Genomic DNA, 14,799 nt, shown 5'->3' with positions numbered 1-14,799 from the left:
CATTTTTATGTAATTAATTATCTGTGCACTTACTGTATATCCTCAATGGTGATAATGTAGCAAACTATTCAATAATGTACTGTTAATCATTCTGAGTTTCATGTATTAATTGTCCAACCTACAGATTGTTGTCAGGATTTCTGATGTAAGAAAGGAAAAAAAAACATTTTTCTGTGTTTGAAAATAAATAGCATCTACTGAACCTCTTCCATGGTTTCCTAGCTTATAAGCAGTAATAGTAACTAATATTTTAAGGTATGAAAGCAGATGTATAGCAGTTAAAGAAATGTTTTTCTTTATTCAGCTTGTGCTGAATCACATTAGTTACAATTACAGTCGACCCTTGATATACGACCGGGCCTGACATGCGAACAACTTGATTTACGACCAAAATTTTGTTTTGGTTTATGACCAACATTTTGCGTTATGACCTGAATGTGGTCACGTGTATCCGCTTGCGCAATTGTAAACAAACAGACAAGAGTGTTTGTAAGCGTCAGTCGAAGCCCAGATACATGTGTTTGTGGACGTAATTTCGGTCAGTGCAGTGATTTATATAATTTTTTTCGATAATTGCTAAGGAAGGAAGAGAAGGTAACGAAGGTAAAGAAAGCGATCACAATCGAAACGAAGAAGGAAATTGTGCGGAAATATGAGAGTGGTGTTTGTGTGACCGATCTCACTAATATGTACAGCATGTCGAAATCCACCATCTTGACAATTTTACAAAGAAAAGATTTGTATAAGGAGGCTCCTTCCAAACAATAACCACCTTCCATTTCATTCTCCTCCTCCTCCCTTACTGCAGCCCAAAGATGTCAAATGAAATGGCGAGTACAGTATGAAATTGTTGTTTCTGATAGGCTAGGCACTTTATATAACTTTTTGGTTAGTACATAGTTCAGCACGCATTATGGGTATTTCCATTATTTCTTATGGGAAAAATAGTCTTGACTTACAACCAACTTGAGTTACAACCAGCCCTCGCAAACGAATTGAGTTCGTAAGTCAAGGGTCCACTGTACTAGACAATCAAAATCAGTGGACCAAAACAGAGCAAACAAGTTAGCTCCCTGAATACTATACTGTGTGGTACGCTTCGTGCTACTTTATGTGTTTAATATCTATATTGCCTCTCGAGCTAATTCCACAGAAGCAGGTTGGCTTTTACCTCTTCTTTTTTTAACTTGAAATCAGCTATCATACCTTGAACCACTTGCAGCAACACATCCTTTGTGGATACTGTGAAGAATTTGCACATTTTCATCACTCTTGCTTTTTTATTTTACAAAATCTAAAGACTTCATGTTTGAATCTTAAAGCCTGAAAGAGGATTTAGAAAAGCAGCCATTTAGACTGATGTAGATTTTAAAAAGAGAAGTATTTTATTTGTTATTTAATGAATCAAAGTATGAATACTGTTAACCAGGCCACTCACCCTCAATTTATGTAAATAGTCATTTCAACTCACAACCTAACTGTTCTTTGGGCAAAGGCGGTCATGTATAACAAAATCTAGGGGTCACTAAACGATTAAGACCGTGGTGGTAAATTATTCTCCCTAGAAATTCCTATGATCACTATTTAAATCCTGGTATCTGATAAAACCTGAGCTCACTGAATTCTAGTGGCTTGGCTTTCAATTAACACACTAGACACAGAGAAAGTCCTTTACTTAACCTGTTTTCAATCCAACAGAATAAAACTCAATCCCTACCTTTTACAGTTGGCCCTGGCAAAGATTTTATGTTTCTTCAATGATCCAGTGCTCTGCTAAAATTACTCCTTGGACAAGTAATCTACATGCTGAATCAGGGAGGCAGCTGTCTGAAGCCCTGTGCTGATCAAGCTGCCAACTGAAGAGGTTTTGCTCCATTTTACAGCATGTAACCCTTACAAACGATTGTTTTCTAGTTTCTTTCCTGTATTTTGCCTTTCTGGCTTTTAACTCTACTGTAGGTTTAAACATATGAACAGGAGCAAACACAAAGAACAGATTTACTAAAGGAAGCAAGAATTTTGTACTTTGCAATAAAAATACAACTGAATAGTGCCTTTCAAGAAAGAATACCATAAGTCAAGCATTTAGATTCCATCTAGGTTTAAAATATAATTTTTGCAAATAAGATATTTCTGTAAAAAAATTCATATGTTTAAGCAAGAAAATAAGTAATGCCCTTCTCCCACTACTGGTCCATTATATACCTGCTAGACTGGCAGACAGAAACAGAGACATCACCGTCTTACAGACCAGCACATCTCAGGCGAGTTTGGTCATAATTAGGCCAAAGCCAATAATTTCTGATATATAATCACGTCAATATAGTATTTCTTGTTAAGTTTATATAGAACATTACGAAATAGGCCTTTGCTCAGAACCACTAGTCTCAGTTCATACTGGACACTTTTTGTTTTCTATGTTCATGTCAACATCAAATAAGCAAAGAAATTGAATCACATATTGCTTAATAAACTATATCAGCTGGCATAGTTATGCCTCTAACTCCAACATGTACAATATATTAAGAATTATTGAAACACACACACATATACATACATATATCTCAGTATGGGGCGGCACGGTGGCACAGTGGGTATCGCTGCTGCCTCGCAGTTAGAATCGCATTGGCGATTCTAAATTGTCCCTAGTGTGTGCTTGGTGTGTGTGTGTGTGTGTGCGCACACCCTGCGGTGGGCTGGCGCTCTGCCCGGGGTTTGTTTCTTGCTTTGCGCCCTGTGTTGGCTGGGATTGGCTTCGAGCAGACCACCGTGACCCTGTAGTTAAGATATAGCGGGTTGGATAATGGATGGGATGGATGGATGGATGTCTCAGTATTTTGCATGTGATTATTTCATAATTCCCATTTTTAATTTTAATTTTGGCATAATGGTATTCTAGGAATATTTACACTATTGGATAAAACATACTGGGGATATTCCTCACCAAACCAAATTATTTTCAGGGTTTGATAACACTCCCATGTATAGTATGAGCACATATAAAGTTAAATGTATTTTCATTTACTAGTATGAAAGTTTAAGTCATACTGAATCAGGAACTATTATTTAACACTGATTCTGGCATTTCCTCTATTTCACTGGAAATCCCTATAAATACTGATCATCTTAAACTTACAAAATAAGAATATACAAAGCGAGAAAAATTCTTAAGCAATTGTCCTTGTTCATGAGAATTTCAGCATCTTCTATATTTTTGTTGAGTATGAGGTTTCCACTTCTACATGGCAGCTATAATAATAAAAACAGTTATTCTTTTAAAGTTGTGTAAAGTGTTCTACAGGATAAAGGGACAATGACCATCTTAAATGATACAACAACAGAGTGAGACACTATGATCTGTGCAGCATAGTACATCCTGGTGGAATAAAAGACACATTGTATTCCTCGGGATTAATCAAAACAATAAGATGACACAAATCTGCCCATAACTCAAGCCACTTTTGTAACACACTGTAGTTGTTGAGATAATCAAATGTCTATAAAAGAAAACCTACACACGTTTAATAACAAGAACTTTTAACTCCTGGCCACACAAACAGCAGACTGTGCATATTGCATACTTTCAAACAAAGCCTCCATTGTAAATTTAAGAAAAAGGTTGAAAAAAGTTATTAAGTATGTAACATACTGTATGTCTGTGATGCTGAATATTTGTTTAATGGGTTATCTTGTGTCAGTTCAATTTTTGATACAAAGAGGCCAGGAAAATTTTGCATTAATAGTAAATTTTAAAAATTTCTACCTTTAGCTGCAAAATGTAAACTATTACATACAGAAACATTTAAAGTGTGAAAATTAATTTTAAATGTGACATTAAAAATGTATTACACATATGACAATGAGAATAGTCAGTGGATGTTAGATGCACAATTCTAGGATTCCACATGCATATCAAAACACAAAATTACTTCAAGGAGGAGAAAGTGGCTTGCGGTATAATGTGACGTGCACAATGAGGGCAATAAACAAAAGCATTGCTGGCTGAGCTTAAATAGCACTTTACAAGCAGTAACTAAGCCTTTATGGATTCTCAACATACACTAACAAGTATAGGTTAATGAAATTGTTATGCCGAAACAAATTAACTATTTTGTTGTACTTGCGCTTGTAATAGGAGAGCACTCATTAGTGTCTTTCCCAACACACAGCAATGGCAAGAAATCAAGAAAGAATCAAAAATAATTCATTTGCCAAAACAAATAAATATAGAAAAAATATTCCAATGTAAGCTGGGGAAACACGAAGGCACAGTGGAAAGCCATGTGGCCTAACACATCTAATGTAGCTTTTCAATGAGAAATACACGTTATCCTAAAAGAGTTCTCACAAATTCCCAAAGACTTAACAAGTTAAACATCAAATCTAACCAGTATGGATGTGTGAATGAAAAGGTTCTGCAATTAACTGCTACCCTGTCCATAGCACATTCCTGTCTATAATGATTCAAAGCTGCTAGAAAGGTTTTGACTAGGGAATCCATTCTTGGACAGGTTTATCCATTCCTGGGAATTTGGGAATCTCGCATTTCATTCCCGGGAATCCCGGGCTCCCGGGGATGACACAGTGCATGGGCATCTCACATGTGAACGGTTTTAGAACAACCAACATTTATTTTTAATAAAACTACTGCAATATGTTGACACAAATAAAAGACTAACCTTATCTACAAGCAGTTCATGCTGTCATAGAAGTACATGTATCTTTAGTTGTGGTAATAAGAGTGTAGAAAGCACAACGTCCTCACAGGTGGCGCAGTGATAGTGCTGCTGCTTTGCAGTAAGGAGACTGTGGTAGATTGTGGGTTCGCTTCCTGGTTCCTCCCTGTGTGGATAGCGCTTTGAGTACTGAGAAAAGCGCTATATAAATGTAATGAATTATTATTATTATTATTATTAACGTGTCCAGCGTGCGGTCGTCCATGTGAGAGCGCACCTTCGTGCAGAAGTACGGCAGCCGCTGAGAAAGTACGCTCTGCCTCCAATGAAGTAGGCGGCACAATCTTCAGATACTGATACACTTGTTCTAAACAATGCCTGCACTTGCCGTTGAACTGAAACACCGCCATTTCAGCTTTTACTGAAGCATCCAGTTTCTTGTCATCATTCTGTGATGGCAAGTTTCTTGGCACAGATAATGTGGATGCAACAGACTGACGCATTGCAATTTCAAGTTGCTGCTCAAAGCTGTTGTCTGATGAAGTGCAAGCTGCAGCAATGGCGCCACCTTAATTATTTTCAACTATAACTCTGTTATTTCTTGATCAATTTTTACACGCTATATATGTGAACTTGGCCGTTCCCATTTTCCTGGTGATTCATGGACATTTTTCATTCCCGCGAATGGATTCCCTAGTTTTGACCCAATCCTGACTCAACGGATTCCCTCCACTCCTAGAAATAAGTGGGTCTGAGACTGTTGCGTTAAGAAATTTACAACAACTCACTGCTGCAATATGTTTTACTATCTATCTATCTATCTATCTATCTATCTATCTATCTATCTATCTATCTATCTATCTATCTATCTATCTATCTATCTATCTATCTATCTACCTACTACACAAATGTAATTCCTATTAGCTGGTGTGGCATTTATATTTTCCACAAAGCTTTCTTCCTATCTACCTTTGCTACTCTTTATATTCCGTCTTTTTCTCTCCCTGCACTTAAAAATACCACAGCTACCCAAATTAGTTGGATGTATGCAATTGTAAATATTCAAACACTGATTCACTGATTACATTCCTAGATCAAAGGCATATGAATAAACATCAGTTGGTCACTTTAAATGAGCACACCTGACCATAATCTGCAGAATAAACTAGTTACTACAGTACTATAAGCAATTCTATAAACAAGCAGCAAAAAGTGACTAGGCGGGTTCCTAGGTCTGAATCATGAGTCAAATGAAAAAGACTAATTCCCCCCAAACAAGGAATATTTGATGAAATCAAGAATAACATGTAAAATACAAAAATGATGACACAAGTCCAGATTTTAGCCAGGATGAAGAATTGCGAGATGTATACAAATGTATTCATTGATGAAAGAAAAAAAATGTAAAAAAAGAAAGGAATACATTCAGTTGTGACCTCTGATCATCTATTGGCGGCCATGCATGCTGCCTGCATCTATTTTCAGCCTGACTCCTGTCTGTGTTAGTTCATTGATATGAAGACAACTACCTTGAGAACAAACCGGTCCTGTCCCTCCCTCAGGTTAATGAAAATTCTATATCTTTACATCAAAAGGTCAATGAATGCAACAAAACAAATACAATTCCAAAGCCCAAAACTGATATTTAAAATATAAAATAAGTAAATAAAAAACACAGAACTCATCCCATGCAGGTAGCAACCAACTTCAGGTATATATTACAAGTAACTGCAAAAACACAGTGTAGAACTGATAAACTGGATCTCACCAAAGTCATTCTAGTATTACAATATTATGACAAGGTTCAACTGCATTATTTATAAGATTAAAAACATATTTCATTATGTAAATTATAATAAACTGTGTTGAACTTAATATACCCTCCTATGTGGTATGGCCTAACAACTTCATATTATTTTGAACTTTGTCATTTACCCTATGAATGCATTACAAAAAATGTATTGTGACTTGATGTTCTGTTGTACCCCAGCAACCTTGTGGTAACAGTTCTAATTATACCTGCATACATTAAACAGCACGGACAGAATAACAGGTAAACACCATTTGTGCCATAATCCATGAATTAAAAACATCCTGTTATAAAATGAACTCATTTGTTTAGATACACCACATGTAGTTCATTAATTAATTCTACTGTATAGTCTCTAATGTTGCATTTCAAGCAAAAACAAACAAGGCTACATTCATTAAAATCATCAGAGAAAGCCAAAATGTACCAGTGTTTAAGAACAAAGTACTCCTCCATGTTATTCTACTGAAAGAATGTATTAGTGTACATATTACACCATCCAAAGTTTAACTTTTTGCCTGCAGTCAAAAAAGCATCCCTACATGAATAAAGGGCTCTCCTGCATGCATTTTAACCTCCATTGCTATTCCTCTTTTAATATATATATATTTCAAGATCTCTAATTCCAACAATAGATTACTGTTTCTCATGGCAAATTTTATGATACCCCAAAAATGTAGACAAAGGGAAGTTATTAATAAGGGTTTTTGGATGACTATTGCATGTACAGGAAAAAAGTGCTTTTATGTTTTACAGTAAATTGGAAATAATAAAGTACTTAGCTTTTCTCATTCACAGTTCCCAGAGACTATATCTTATGTTATAGTCAACAGAGAATTTCAGTTTGCAATTACATCCATCCATTTTCCAACCCGCTGAATCCGAACACAGGGTCACGGGGGTCTGCTGGAGTGAATCCCAGCCAACACAGGGCACAAGGCAGGAACCAATCCCGGGCAGGGTGCCAAACCCACCGCAGGACACACACAAACACACCCACACACCAAGCACACAATAGGGACAATTTAGAATGCAATTACATGAATTCAAATAATTGTAAAATGTTATTTGTTTGCCTTTAGGGCAGGTGTGTCAAGCTTGATTTTACTGAAGGACAAACATAACGTATATACCCGATACGGGCCAGAACAGATCAACACATTACTGGACATTTTTTACTTTGCAAAGAAGACACACAGATACCTCTCTGCTCATTACAATCATATATTCTGCCTCACGTCTCCCTTGAAACTGCCTTCTCCCTTTATCAGCTTTTCTTTTCTTGGACACTGCAGTGGGGTAGGAAAGCTACGAGCAGTCAAAGGACCAAAATCATCACTGACATCATCAAAATTAATGTCAATGTCAGGGCCAGTTCTAGTATTTTTTTTTTGCTGCCCTAGGCAAAACTGTAAATGGTGCCACCCAATTTACCCCCATTATGTCATGTAGGAAATTGAGATTTTATCCTTTGATACAACATTACTGCACCTATGTTACAATTTGCTTGTAACCTGGTAGTTTAAATTGATTAGACAAACAGATTTATATATTTACATTCATGTATTGTATGAATTTCATGTGAACTATAGATATTTTTTGTGTTAATGACTTTCACAATTCTTGGTAAAGCATGTCATAAAAAGCTAGCTATTTACTGCAGGCATTGGGTAAATTAATATAAATTCAACTAAGCATGTTCAAATGGAATTTTAATAAAAATAAAAAAAACAAAAAAAACATGTACATGCAAATATGTAACATAACAATAACATACTGTAGGTTAATTATGGTAGTTCCCTTTTACAAACAGGATATCAGTTTAAAAAATATGTTTAAAAGTTCTTCACAATTCTAAAAATACAAATCACTTAAATTCAGAACTGTTCTTTTTCTATTTTTAATCTTTGTGAACTCAAAAGCAATATCTTTTACATTCATTGTTTGCATTAGTTCATTCTCCACTGTTAAAAGTGCTTAATTATATGAAATGTAAGGATTATATATACATTATTACGGACACACATGACTGCTACATTTTATGATTAGACTTTTCTATAATTTTGCAAGGTATTCATGTTAATACCAATGTTAAATAATAATAACTACTATACGGATATAAAAAGCCTAATATAGACTGCATATTGTATTAAATATACAATTCAAGAAATACCAAGGATATAAAATTTGGGCTGAACAGTTTGGAAATTAAACAGAAATCTGGCCTTGGAGCATTTCTGTTCATTATCTAGCGCAATTAAGTATTGTGAGGATTTATAATGTGCACACACAAATGATCCTTCTAACATCACTGGCAACGGCAATGCTTGCAAAATAAAAGAAGAAACCCAAAGAAAAACACTGCATATATCAAAAAATCTGCATCAGTGTGTAAGTTAGGATGTGAAATAAGACAAGGAGCAAACCTGAGAAAGAGCACAAGGGGTCAACATTAAAACTATAACCTGAAAAAAAATGGACATTCAGTGTAAAGAGCACATCTGAAGTCAAATACATTGCATTCTAGGATTTGGAAGACAACCCATAAAGAGGTCATGTATGTACCCTGGTCAGTTCATAAAGTCAACAGAGAGCAGCAGTCTAGACACAGGCAAGAATTAGTAGCTAAAGCAAAGTACATCCATTTATCCAAGCTTTAAAATGTGTTACATTTAGATGGCACCTGACCACACTAAAAAAGCAGGTGTAAACGTGCTGGTGATTGATCACGCAGACCACATTCAGAGTTGGTAAAATAACAGAAAGTAATCACATTTAACACAAGTGGAAATACAAATGTGTGGCAACAATGAGGTAAGCCACAGAAGGGTGGGTACTTCTAACACCCGTGTGGCTTTAAAAAGTGAGCTGAGTGGCACCAACAGCATTTTTTGACCTACCATCTTTGTTCCGAGACTATCACATACAGTATTTGGCATCATGCTAACCCACTAAGTTGTTTATGTCAATGTGGTATGACACCTTCTTTGCACTTTTTCATTACAAGCTGCCAGTTTCTAGTTCAAGTTCTGGTTAGTAGCAGCAGTACACGGTACTGTGCAGTTAAACGTGAACTAACACTTGGGGCACATTTATATGCTATGTTTAAATGTACATATGGATACAATCTACATATTTGAAACACAAATTAAAGGGGGATTTGAGAAAACTAATAATCATGGTGGCCATGTATAACAGGTGTTGAATACTGATGATGTGGGCCACATTTAAAAAGGCACAAATGCCAAATGGGAGTTGAGTTTGGCACCCCTGCCTTAGAATTATCCCACACAAGAATAATATCTGTAACTCTTACAGAAAAAAAAAACAGTTCATCTGGAACAGTTTGCTGGATCCTATATATGTGACTCCTCAAACTGATGATTGAATGAAGTGTCCAATAACTTTAATGAAAGGCCAATTAATGGTAGACAAAGTCTTTAAATGTCAGCAGTAAAAGACAAAAAAGATGAGCAGAACAAAATAAACACACTTTTGTTAAAAAGAGTAACAATACAGGTAAATTGTGCTTTAAAAGTACTGGTGACACACTTTCAAAACGCTTTTACTGTTGTATTCTTTATTAGCTGCTTTAAAATTGTTCATGTTTCACCAAAAATTAAAAAAAACAGTACCTGCTTGTGATGTCTAACTCCGTGATCAGCAATAACAGGATTCTTCTTAAATGCTATGTACAATATGCTTAGTGTAATCCATCTGCTACCTTCTCTTCAAAATGAAATTGTGCATCTAATTTTTGTCAGATATGCCATAGCAAGTGTTTGCATTAACACAGGTGGTGTCCCCCTTGAACAAAATGCAAAATACTATTTTTTGATGATACTACATATACATAACTATATATACACTACAGTATGTATACATTTACATGCTGAGAAGTGGCTCCATACCCAGAACACCACATTGGAGGCAAAAATCAACAAAAAATCACATCAATTAAAAAATAAACATAAGCAAAAGAACAAACAGGTTTTGAGCACTAGTCTTTCAGCGGAGTGTCCTACTCTTCTCCAGTATCTAAATAGACTTGGCTTAGTCATTTTAAATGAGCCTACCTTGCCAAAGTGTATAGAATAAATAATTGCTGCTATAAGCAATTCAATAAACAAGCTGTGAAAAGTAAGGCACCTAAACCTCCTGCTATCTCTGCACTACTAACCGTTTCTGTGGCCTTCAAAGTCGAAAAACAACTATAGTGGACAACTGTCATCTGTGGCATAAACTTCATATAGGTAGCTTACTTGATCCCTAGAATCCTGAGAAAATGTTGCATGCTACAATCATACCTACTGTATATATTGCTCTTCAAACAGCAGAGAATCTAATCAATAGAAGGAGTTTGACAACCAACCAGAACCATACCATTATTGGATTATCCAGGAAAGGAAGTAAACCACAATCTACAACAGTCAGATTAGGCAAAGAAAACCATTCCAGCTAACAAAACAATTTTTATCAAGATTATAAACAAAATCTCAGCACAGATAAATTTCTAAAACATAAAAATGATTCAGCAGAGTTCCATAAAATATTCCAGATGAAGTAAACATAACGGGTTAAACTTTGCAGAAAGGAATAACTTGCAAATGTTGTTGCAGAGACGTGTCAACCAGGATAGCCCCACAACATCCAGATCCTTGAGGAACCCAGGGTGAACCTTGTCCACCCCAGGGGCCCTGTCACCTCAGAGCTTTTTAACTACCTCAGCCCCTGTTATGGATGCCCCAATCCCCCAAGTCCTCCAGCTCTGCTTCCTCTAAGGAAGACATGCTGGTGGGATTGAGAAGATCCTCGAAGTATTCCTTCCACCGGTCAATAATGTCTGCAGTTGAAGTCAGCAGGGCCCCATCTCCACTGTACACAGTGTTGGTGGAGCACCGTTTTCCACTGCTGAGGCGCCTGACGGTTTGCCAGAACCTTCTCAGTGCCGACCGAAAGTCGTTTACCATGGCTTCCCCGAACTCCTCCCATGCCCGAGTTTTTGCCTCTGCATCAGCCGATGCCGCCACACGCTTGGCCCGCCGGTACCCTTCAGCTGCCTCTGGAGTCCCACTGGTCAACCAGACCCGATAGGACCCTTTCTTCAGCTTGACGGCCTCTCGAACCTTAGGTGTCCACCACCGGGTTCATGGATTGCCGCCACAAGAGGCACTGACAACCTTGCGGCCACAGCTCCGTTCTGTTGCTTCAACAATGGAGGCTCGGAACATGGTCCATTCAGACTCAATGTCCTTCACCTCCCTCGGAATGAGGTTGAAGTTCTGCCAGAGGTGGCAGTTAAAGATCTTTCTGACCAGTTCCTCCGCCAGACGTTCCCAGCAGACCCTCATTATTCACTTGGGTCTGCCTGGTCTGTCCATCAGCCTCTCCCGCCATCTGATCCAACTTACCACCAGGTGGTGATTAGTTGACAGCTCAGCCCCTCTCTTCACCCGAGTGTCCAAGACATAAGGTCGCAGATCTGGTGACACAAAGTTGATCATCGAGCCATCATTACCACTGTAATGGGTGGAATTTTCAGGTAATCTTCATGTGGTTCATACTATATATATTACTTACTGCTGACCTTTACAAGATTTTCTATTATTTATTAAAAAAAGGTACCTTAAGATAATACTGTTACTGTATTTGGATACTAACTGCGCACAAAAAGACTGTTCATTCTCAAATGTATTACAATATTAAAAGTCATGTTCCTTTTCCTCTGTACTCAATACTATGCACATGAATTAACACTTACATTTATACTCATGCTGTTATGTAACATTATAAGCCTCCAAGAGATTGACTCTGGCAAGGAATGTTACAAATGTCTTTCATTATTCTCAGGACCAGAATCCACAACCTGCTTTGTAGGTTTCTCTGTTGTAAAGCCAGGTTTCTGAAATATTAGAACAACACTGAACTTGAAATAGAAATTAACCTATGGGCCAGCTCCAAATAAAACTACAAACTCGCATATTTCAGGGAATCTGGATAAGGCTGATGATTTCGGTTTATCATTGTAATACTAGTTCTACCATACTGTATTTGGCATTGATCTAAAAAATAAAACACATTTTCAATCAAATCAAATTTTTTTCTGAAACAGATACTATACCAAAAATGCAATTACGACAAATTTTGGTTCATACACCAAAAAGAGACTTTTATTTTGTCTCTAATATCTATAAAGTCTTCAATTTGCAATTGTAACTTTGATTTTCCCAAAACAAATAAATAATTGAATAATAATAATAAAAAAAAGATTTTTTTTCCTTTACTCTATCAGCATTTATATGAAACAGCCGAAACAGGATTCCGAAAACACACCATGTCAGTTGCAGTATTACCAAGATAGTACCGTACTAACAGCCAATCAAGACCCAAGTACAGTAGCAATAGGAGACAATCCTCAGGTTTAAGTGCTGCCTCGGTGAAAAGTGGAATAAGATCAGTAGCATGTTTAACTAATATGAAGCTAGTCTTGTTCTGACTTCATGTTTCTCCTTGGTTTGCTCAGCTGGCCTATTGATTGCCATTCAATGGTGGTTTGTCAATAATTAATGTCTCTCCCTCCCTCAATTAATGACATGCCACTACCCATTCCTCTCTAATTAAAAGGAACAGAGGACAGGGAAAAGTGCTTACTAAAGTAAACTTATTAAAAAATAATTGCAATCATTAAGCTACCTTAGATTGGCTGTCATTACTGTACATTATTCACTTCGAGAATATGAAACAGTTGTTAGTAGAATCATTCAGTATCTGCACCTCAGCAATCTTTCTGTAACTCATGGGCAGATCTACCATCAGAGTGTCCTGGGTGGCACACATCCTGAGGCCCTAGTCGCCAAGGGGCTTTGACATATACTGTTTCAGCATTACATGGCGCTCCTCCCACTCAATATAATGTATGAGTAACACTGCCCTCAGATCTGCAAGTGGGACCAACCCATGGTTCATTTTATTTTTATATACTGTATGATGTTCATAGAGTATAAATGCAAGCATGTCACACCCTGCAGCTTAGGGGGTCAAGAGGGGATGGTTAATCTGGTTTTAGTGTAACCAATTTAATAATACAGAATAGTTGACACTCGTCGTTTATTATGGGTTCAGCTTTTCATACATCCAAATTAATTCAATTCAATTTGTAAAGAATGTCTCATCACAGCACAATCTTCATATTAGACCGCAAGCTCTGTATAATGCATATTGTGAGAAGTCTCATATCAGGGCTAGAGAACACATACAAAGATACCTACACTACATTACGAAGGAATACAGCATGGAAGAAACTGGTAACATCTTTCAATGTGCATCTTCTGAACTGACAGCCGAGCAATTTCTTAATTAAGGACATCAACACTATTAGTAGTTAAATATATGTTGATCTGTATTTTTCTATTTCTTCAATTACACAATATAAATATTTCCATGCATAACTTGTCTTTTTCTATGGTATTGAGTTAAATATATTTGATAAGTATCATGCTATACATGAGTCCAAGTTTAAATATAAATTATGGCTTCCATATATTTTAATGGCATTTTTGCACTTTTTCATGTTCATAAAAGTCTGTCTGATGTGTGCAGAATTCATTTTGTAACATTATCACCATACAAAGTTAAATCTGCTAAAGAGGTGGTCTAAGTTAGTACAGAACGTCTTTTCCTTGGCTCCAAGAAACACAAAGAAACAACACTAAACCTGTAAGTTAGTGTGTATTTATGGTAAAACACTAAGACCAGACCAAATCAGATCAGCACGGGATCATCCCAAGCTAATAGAACACAACAAATGACCTACTACATTCTTAGATTAACAAAAAAAAAAAAAAATTAAAAAACACTATAAAAGGAACTGGAGGTAAACATTTATTGATCTTTTATCAGTCAGAAAAATTACTGTTTTAACTCTAAAATTCTTTTTTTCTTTTACTTTCTCTCAGCCTATCTTGTAAATTGCGTTTTTCCAAATTTACCAAAGTTCTGCAGTTTTTATTTTGCTTCATAGGCTGATTCAAGCACCAGTGTGACTTGTGTTCAAATAATTCCACAGACCAAAAATTTTTGTTTTCAAAGTTTTAGTAAAATTTCAAGGAAAAACAGTTCACATAAAAATAGAGGAAAAAAATAACTGTTAAAGAGAAGAAAAGTTCTATTTAAGGCTTATATATCTTGTTTCCTTCTTAAAGTTTGGTCATAAAGTCGTGCTTGAGGCACATTAAGCAAGTTGAACACAGACACTTTAAGGACAGTCAGAAAACTGTATGCCATCTCCTATTCTACTGTACTTGCAATCATGTC

General features: G+C 36.4%; 2 protein-coding genes across 2 annotated transcripts in view; one reads left to right on the top strand and one right to left on the bottom strand.

Annotated features, from left to right (window-relative positions):
• cmss1 (cms1 ribosomal small subunit homolog) overlaps positions 1–14,799 on the bottom strand; it is a 398,519-nt gene that overhangs the window by 324,959 nt on the left and 58,761 nt on the right. The gene's annotated exons all lie outside the window — the stretch shown is intronic.
• Positions 1–14,799, top strand: part of filip1l (filamin A interacting protein 1-like) — a 298,961-nt gene that overhangs the window by 254,873 nt on the left and 29,289 nt on the right.

Source organism: Erpetoichthys calabaricus, chromosome 4 (genome assembly GCF_900747795.2).
Source record: "Erpetoichthys calabaricus chromosome 4, fErpCal1.3, whole genome shotgun sequence".
NCBI lineage: Eukaryota > Metazoa > Chordata > Cladistia > Polypteriformes > Polypteridae > Erpetoichthys > Erpetoichthys calabaricus.
The sequence above is the reverse complement of the archived record's forward strand: the minus strand, read 5'-3'. Positions and strand labels throughout refer to the sequence as shown.